Genomic DNA, 8,767 nt, shown 5'->3' with positions numbered 1-8,767 from the left:
GAATCACTTGAATGCGGGAGGCGGAGGTTGCAGTGAGCTGAGATTGCCCCACTGCACTCCAGCCTGGGTGACAAGTGAGACTCTGTCTCAAAAAAAAAAAAAAAAACCACAACTACCGGGCCTGGTGGCTCACGCCTGTAATCCCAGCACTTCGGGAGGCTAAGGCGGGCGGATCACCTGAGGTCAGGAGTTCGAGACCAGCCTGGGCAACATGGTGAAACCCTGCCTCTACTAAAAATACAAAAATTAGCTGGGCACTATGACGGGTGCCTGTAATCCCAGCTACTTGGGAGGCTGAGGTGGGAGAATCGCTTGAACCTGGGAGGCGGAGGTTGCAGTGAGCTGAAATCGCACCACCGCGCTTCAGCCTGGACAAAAGATGGAGACTTCATCTCAAAAACAAAACAGGATGCAGTAAAGAAGCCGACCAAAACCAAGATGGCCATGAAAGTGACCTCTGGTCATCCTCACTGTTTGTTATACGCTAATTATAATGCATTAGCATGCTAAAAGACACTCCTACCAGCGTCATGACAGTTTACAAATGCCATGGCAACGTCTAGAAATTACTCTCTATGGTCTAAAAAGGGGAGGAACCCTCAGTTCCCAGAATTGCCCAACCCTTTCGTGGGAAACTCATGAATCATCCACCCCTCATTTACCATATTATCAAGAAATTACTATAAGTATAATCAGTTGACTAGCCCATGCTGCTGCTCTGTCTATGGAGTAGTCATTCTTTATTCCTTTACTTTCTTAATAAACTTGCTTTCTCTTTACTCTATGAACTTATCCCAAATTATTTATTTATTTGTTTATTTTTGAGAGACAGAGTCTCACTCTGTCGCCGAGGCTGGAGTGCAGTGGTGCGATCTTGGCTCACTGCAACCTCTGCCTCCCGTGTTCAAGCGATTCTCCTGCCTCAGCTTCCCAAGTAGCTGGGACTACAGGTGCATGCCACCATGTCTAGCTAATTTTTGTATTTTTTAGTAGAGACGGGGATCTCACTATATGTTGACCAGGCTGGTCTCAAATTCCTGACCTCAAGTGATCTGCCTGCCTCGGCCTCCCAAAGTGCTGGGATTACAGGCGTGAGCCACTGCGCCTGGCCCTGAATTCTTTCTTGGGCAAGGTCCAAGAATCCTCTTTTGGGGTCTAGATCCGGACGCCTTTCCGGTAACATCTTCTTGGCTACCACAAAGGGACTATACTGAGGAGACCCCCAACTCAAAGGAAAGAGACTGCAGCACCTATTATCCGACTTTGGGTAAGTGGTGGGGTACATTTTACCCGGGTAAAGGATGGAATTGAGTTAGAGGCCCAACTTAGGAGAGTTAGTTTCTCCTGAGACAGACAGGGTTAAAGGCCCCTCTTAATAATAGGCAAGGATGCTTGACCGAACGTGGGTTCAAGGCCCAACTTAGGAAGGTAAGAGTCCTTCTTAATATTTAGAGGGTTAGAGGCCCTTCCCTCAGTAAAGTCCCTTTTGGTTAAAAAATGGGTTTGGGCTGGGTGTGGTGGCTCACGCCTGTAATCCTAGCTCTTAGGGAGGGCGAGGCAGGAAGATAGCTTGAGCCCAGGAGTTCAAGACCTGCCTGGACAATATATTGAGACCCTGTTCTCCACAAAAAGGAAAAAAAAAAAGAGGATTTGGCATTATGGGATGTTAACCCATCTTTGAATTAATCTGCCTTGCACTGCTTGCTGATGGCTATGGGTGACAGGATTAGACATGTACAGGACCATGGGACATGGGAGCTTTTTCCTCCCCCAAAAGAGGGAAACTCGAGAGCTGATGGGTCTGCTGGAAAAGATCCCTTCGTGACTGACAAGCATCTGCCTGAACTTTTGAGTCAGTGTCGCTGCAATGGGTGGGTCTTTCTCCCATCCCACTGAGTTCCTTGCCTTCCCCACCTCATCGCAGGCAATGCTTTTCTCTCTCTCGTTCTCTCCTTTCCCTTTCCTATCTTTTCTGTTACTCAGGGTGACCATCTTGTCCAGAGACCAGATGTTGAAACTGCTGGTCGGAGGTCATTCCACCCAACTTTGAATAAAGATGACAGGGCCCGAACAGGGGCAAATTTAAGCCTTACCAGTTCAATATTGGGTGCTAAGCAGAGTGGTTAATATCTATGTTTTGTCACATGTATTTTGTTCTGGCTGGATGGAAAATGTTAATTTGGTTATCCCATGCAATCCCTTGAACGGCATCTTACAAAATTGAGAGGCTTTTGCCTGTGGTTCCATGAAAAGGAAAAAGATGATTTTCTTTGGTGTTGCAGCTTGGCCCCCAGGGCTATGGTGTGGCAAGCAGGGTCACTAAGGTCACTCAGGGAAAGGGAACCCAGAAACCTGGCATGCAGGCAAAAGGGTAAGAATTTCTTACTGGTCAGGCTTGTGGGCTCTCTCTGTGCAAACTGGTTGTAGGAATCGTAAAAATCACTGTCTCCTCTGCAAAGTTCTTTTTTGTTTTTTTTTTTTTTGAGACAGCGTCTCCCTCTATCGCCCAGGCTGGAGTGCACTCTGCCTCCCAGGTTCATGCCATTCTCCTGCCTCAGCCTCCCGAGTAGCTGGGACTACAGGTGCCCATCACCTCACCCAGCTAATTTTTTGTATTTTTAGTAGAGATGGGGTATCACCGTATTAAACAGGATGGTCTCGATCTCCTGGCCTCGTGATCTGCCCGCCTCGGCCTCCCAAAGTGCTGGGATTACAGGCATGAGCCACCCTGCCCGGCCACAAAGTTCTGATTAATGAGAAAAAGGATTGTGAGGTTAAACTGTAGTGAATCTGGTATACTTTGTGCTATGAATTTGTCTTTCTATATCATTCTGTCATAAAGAGGGGTACCTTATGATAGAACATGGGCTTAGAACCCCATAAGCCTGCTGTTCAAGCTAGCCTGGCAAACTGGTAAGTTACAAACTTTGCTGCAGGTCCCTGAAGCAAACAAAAAAAACTGGATGAGGTTTGTATTAGTCTGTTTTCACACTGCCATAAAGAAATACCTGAGACTGGATAAATTATAGAGGAAAGAGGCTTAATTGACTTACAGTTTCACACAGCTGGGGAGGCCTCAGGAAACTCACAATCAGGGTGGAAAGTGAAGGAAAAGCCAGGCACCTTCCTCCCTAGGCAGCAGGAGAGAGAGAAGAGCAAAGGAGAAACTTCCAAACACTAATAAAACCATCAGATCTTATGAGAACTCACTCACTATCATGAGAAAAGCAAGAGGGAAACAGCCCCCATGATCAAATCACCTCCCTCCCTCAACACGTGGGGATTACAGGTCCCTCCCTTGACACGTGGGGATTACAATTTGAGATGAGATTTTTGTGGGGACACAGAGCCAAACCGTATCAAGGTTTCCCTCAGGTCTTGTTTTATGTCTTTGGGAGCTTGACCTTGTAACCACATGGCGGTACTTTCTCTTGGTTTCCACCATCCAGGGAACAGGAGTTTTGGGATTCATGTCATAGTTAGCCTTAAAAATTATCTTGAGGCTGGGTGCGGTGGCTCACGACTGTAATCCCAGCACTTTGGGAGGCCGAGGTGGGCGGATCACCTGAGGTCAGGAGTTCACGACCAGCCTGACCAACATGGCGAAACCCCATCTCTACTAAAAATAGAAAAATTAGCTGCACATGGTGGTGGGCGCCTGTAATCCCAGCTACTTGGGAGGCTGGGGCAGGAGAATCTCTTGAACTCCGGAGGCGGAGGTTGCAGTGAGCCGAGACTGAGCCACTGCACTCCAGCCTGGGGGACACAGTGAGACTTCTTCTCAAAAAAAAAAAAAAAAAAAGAAAAAATTGAGCAGTTAAAAGCCATTGCAAGCTCAAAATTGACTGCTCTAGGCTCCTTCCGGAAAGAGCAATGGAGCCTGCCCAGTGCTGTAGCTCAGTAGCTAAGCCTTTGTCTTTTCACAGTGGTGGCCCAGGTTCAATTTTTGGCCTAGGAAATGAGTTATTTCTGTCATGTGGCCTTTGCCATTCATTGAGTCTCTTTCCCTCCATGAACAACTTCCGACTTCCTTTCTTGAATTTTCCTTTCTCTGAGCACCTGAGGTGCTATGAGGTTACCTTTGGTAAAGTTCAAAAGCCAGAAATACTGGCCATTTGGCCAGGCTACAGTCGGGTAATAAGAGATTTAAAAAGATTTTTTTTTTTAAAGAGTGCTATGGTTAAAAGTCAGCTTAGTTAAAAGCAGATATTCAAGTTATAAGTATATTTAAAAGGTCTTTATATTTTTTTCTCTTCTTGGATCTTATTTTTCTAAAGAAAAAAATGGTTTTCTCCTTAGTTGACTGAATTGTTTTTCCCCATTTTGTCTTCTTGCCTGTTCACATGAGAGGACCTAAGATAATGTCTTTCTTTTCTTTTTTTTTTTTTTTTAAACAGAGTCTTGCTCTGTCGCCCAGGCTGGAGTGCAATGGTGCAATCTTGGCTCACTGCAACCTCCGCCTCCTGGGATTCAAGCCATTTTCCCACCTCAGCCTCCCCAGTAGCTGGGATTACAGGAGCCCGCCACCACGCCTGGCTAATTTTTGTATTTTTTTAGTAGAGACGGGGTTTCACCATGTTGGCCAGGCTGGTCTCAAACTCCTGACCTTGTGATCCACCCGCCTCGGCCTCCCAAAGTGCTGGGATTACAGGCATGAGCCACCGCGCCCAGCCAAGAGGACCTAAGATAATTTCTAACAGCCTGTGACTCCTTGGGAAAAATGGAGGAGATGCCACAGATCTTGTTTTGGGAAAAACCTCTGTTTTCCTCCTGAAACTCCAGGAATTAGAACTGAATAGATCGATCCCTCTCAAAATCTAAGGCTCTGTTCTGTTTGGCATTGCGTTATCTGATGTTTTTTACTTTGAGGGGGTATCAGAAATTACATTATGGGAGAGCTTTGGTGTGTAATAACTAGGTGGAGGATACACTTTTGGGCATGGCTAATGGCAATTAAGGGAGGATTCTCAGCTCTTTGCATGTTTGGATCAGAGAAGCGTGCTCTTGGCCGCCTAGAAGGTATGGATATGTCCCCACCGCCACTGAGAGATAAGACTCTGTTGGGAGATGGGCTGATTCCCTCCTTTTTGGGGATCCAGGATCTGGTATAAAAATGAGACCCTTAATTTTGGGGGTTCTGTTTTGCCTTCCAGCTGTATGGGCTTATTAGGCCCTAGAAATTAGCTAGGTGTGGTGGCTCACGCCTGTAATCCCAGCACTTTGGGAGGCCGAGGTAGGTTGATCACGTGAGACCAGGAGTTCGAGACCAGCCTGGCCAACATGGCGAAACCCCATCTCTACTAAAAATACAAAAATTAGCTAGGTGTGGTGGTGCATGCCTGTAATCCCAGCTACTTGGGGAGCTGAGACATGAGAATCGCTTGAACCTGGGAGGCAGAGGTTGCAGTGAGCTGATATTGCACCACTGCACTCCAGCCTGAGTGACAGAGACCCTGTCTCAAAAATAAATAATTTTTTAAAAAGAAAGAAACTACATGCTCTAAAAAGAAACTTAAAAACTGGCAAATGAAAAATCTTACAACTACTGGATCTTCTGTGTATTTTTATGTGTTGTGCATGTGATGTTTATATATGAAAGAGCTCTGATTAATTGGTTTAAAAATAATAAGCACTTAAATATTTTGTCAGAAAAATAAAAACTGCCATGCTTTTTAGTTCATGTGACTTTAGTAAGCTTTGGGAAATAAAGACAGTTTTAAAGATTATTGGTGAAATAAAAATGTCTTCGAAATTTAGATATTTGGTCTAAATTAGGCAGGCCAGCTATTAGGGTTGCTAAATGCTTTAACATCATAAACTGCTTCTTTGACTTTTGAAAATCTTTCCACTGACCTGCTTTTAAGCCATTAGATAAAGTCTGGGGACAGGTGGAGTTAGTCATGACCGGCAGCTGGAAAGAGTTAAACCTCATCTGCATTTCTATCTGGTGTTTTAGGTTCTACTCCTGGTACATAATTAGAATCACTTACCAGATTTTTCAGCAAAAACGAAAGTTGCTAAGAATTAACATTGTAACATGTAATTAAGACTACCGAAGAAACACTTCTATGTGCAAGGTGTGTAAGAAAAGTGAAATGTGAGGCCAGGCCCGGTGGCTCATGCCTGTAATCCCAGCACTTTGGGAGGCTGAGGCAAGTAGATCACCTGAGGTCAGGAGTTTGAGACCAGCCTGGCCAACATGGTGAAACAACGTCTCTACTAAAAATGTAAAAAAATAGCTAGGCGTGGTGGTGCATGCCTGTAATCCCAGCTACTTGGGAAGCTGACACAAGGATCACTTGAACCTGGGAGGCAGAGGTTGCACTGAGCTGATATTGCACCACTGCACTCCAGCCTGAGTGACAAGAGTGAGACCCCATCTCAAAAATATATAAATAATTTTTTTAAAAGAAAGAGGCCGGGTGTGGTGGCTCACGCCCGTAATCCCAGCACTTTGGGAGGCCGAGACGGGCGTATCACAAAGTCAGGAGATCAAGACCAGGTGAAACCCCGTCTCTACTAAAAAATACAAAAAATTAGCCTGGTGAGGTGGTGGGCGCCTGTAGTCCCAGCTACTTGGGAGGCTGAGGCAGGAGAATGGCATGAACCCAGGAGGCTGGAGCTTGCAGTGAGCCAAGATTGCGCCACTGCACTCCAGCCTGGGTGACAGAGCGAGACTCCGTCTCAAAAAAAAAAAAAAAAAAAAAAAAAAGAAAGAAACTACATGCTCTAAAAAGAAACTTAAAAACTGGCAAATGAAAAATCTTACAACTACTGGATCTTCTGTGTATTTTTATGTGTTGTGCGTGTGATGATTATATATGAAAGAGCTCTGATTAATTGGTTTAAAAATAATAAGCGCTTAAATATTTTGTCAGAAAAATAAAAACTGCCATGCTTTTTAGTTCATGTGACTTTAGTAAGCTTTGGGAAATAAAGACAGTTTTAAAGATTATTGGTGAAATAAAAATGTCTTCGAAATTTAGATATTTGGTCTAAATTAGGCAGGCCAGCTATTAGGGTTGCTAAATGCTTTAACGTCATAAACTGCTTCTTTCTTTTGAAAATCTTTCCACTGACCTGTTTTTAAGCCATTAGATAAAGTCTGGGGACAGGTAGAGTTAGTCATGACCAGCAGCTGGAAAGAGTTAAACCTCATCTGCATTTCTATCTGGTGTCTTAGGTTCTACTCCTGGTACAAAATTAGAATCACTTACCAGATTTTCCAGCAAAAACGAAAGTTGCTAAGAATTAACATTATAACTTTCACTCGTGTCCATGTGAAGAGACCACCAAACAGGCTTTGTGTGAGCAATAAAGCTGTTTATTTCACCTGGGTGCAGGTGGGCTGAGTCCAAAAAGAGTCAGCAAAGGGAGATGGGGTGGGGCCGTTTTATAGGATTTAGGAAGGTAATGGAAAATTACAAAGGGGGTTGTTCTCTGGTGGGCAGGGGCGCGGGGTCACAAGGTGCTCAGTGGGGGAGCTTCTGAGCCAGGAGAAGGAAATTCACAGGGTTAATCACTCAGTTAAGGTGGGGCAGGAACAAATCACAATGGTGGAATGTCATCAGTTAAGGCGGGGCAGGGCCTTTTCACTTCTTTTGTGATTCTTCAGTTACTTCAGGCCATCTGGGCGTATTCGTGCAAGTCACAGGGGATGCGATGGCTTGGCTTGGGCTCAGAGGCCTGACATTCCTGCCTTCTTATATTAATAAGAAAAATAAAACAAAATAGTGTTGAAGTGTTGGGGCGGCAAAAATTTTTGGGGGGTGGTATGGAGAGAGAATGGACGATGTTTCTCAGGGCTGCTTCAAGCAGGATTAGGGGTGGTGTAGGAACCTAGAGTGGGAGAGATTAAGCTGAAGGGAGATCTTGTGGTAAGCGGTGATACTGTGGGGTTGTTAGAAGAAACATTTGTCGTATAGAATGATTGGTGATGGCCTGGATACGGTTTTGTATGAATTGAAAAACTAAATGGAATAAGAGAAGGATAAACACAGGTATAAAAGGACTAAGAATTGGGAGGACTTGGACATCTAATTAGAGAGTACCTAAGGAGGTTCAGCATAGTCCTGCCAGCAAAGATTATTTATTTACTTCAAGAGTTAAGAGTGGCAGTTTGGGGATAGCACGAGGAGATATCAGCTGTGATGGCTTGGAGAAACAGTGTAAACCGGCAGTGTAAACAAGAGCAGGGCATGTATGAGTAGTTGAGAACGGTGAATAGGAGTATGACTAGACAGAAGACAGTAGGGATGACAAGTTATTTGGGGGCACAGTCTAAGTTGGTCTGGTGTCTGGAATGAGACTGGGGCCTAATAAAAAGGAGCGTCTATACAGGAGCTCAAATGGGCTGTACCTTGTAGCATTCTGAGGACAAGTCTGACTTCTGAGAAGGGAAAGTGGTAAAAGTATAGTCCAGTCCTTTTTAAGTTGGTGGCTAAGCTTGGTGAGGTGTGTTTTTAATAGACCATTAGTCTGTCACTGAATACTAAGAGCCTGAAAAAATGCTTGGCTGATTTGACTAATAAAGGCTGGTCTGTTATCAGACTGTATAGAGGTGGGAAGGCTAACCTGAGGAATTATGTCTGACAGAAGGGAAGAAATGACTGCGGTGACCTTCTCAGACCCTGTAGGAAAGGCCTCTACCTATCTAGTGAAAGTGTCTACTTAGACTAAGAGGTATTTTAGTTTTGTGACTCAGGGCATGTTGAGTAAAGCTAATTTGCCAGTCCTGGGCGGGGGCAAATCCTTGAGCTTGATGTGT

Source organism: Pongo pygmaeus, chromosome 1 (assembly GCF_028885625.2).
Source record: "Pongo pygmaeus isolate AG05252 chromosome 1, NHGRI_mPonPyg2-v2.0_pri, whole genome shotgun sequence".
In the NCBI taxonomy this organism is placed as follows: Eukaryota; Metazoa; Chordata; class Mammalia; order Primates; family Hominidae; genus Pongo; species Pongo pygmaeus.
The sequence above is the reverse complement of the archived record's forward strand: the minus strand, read 5'-3'. Positions refer to the sequence as shown.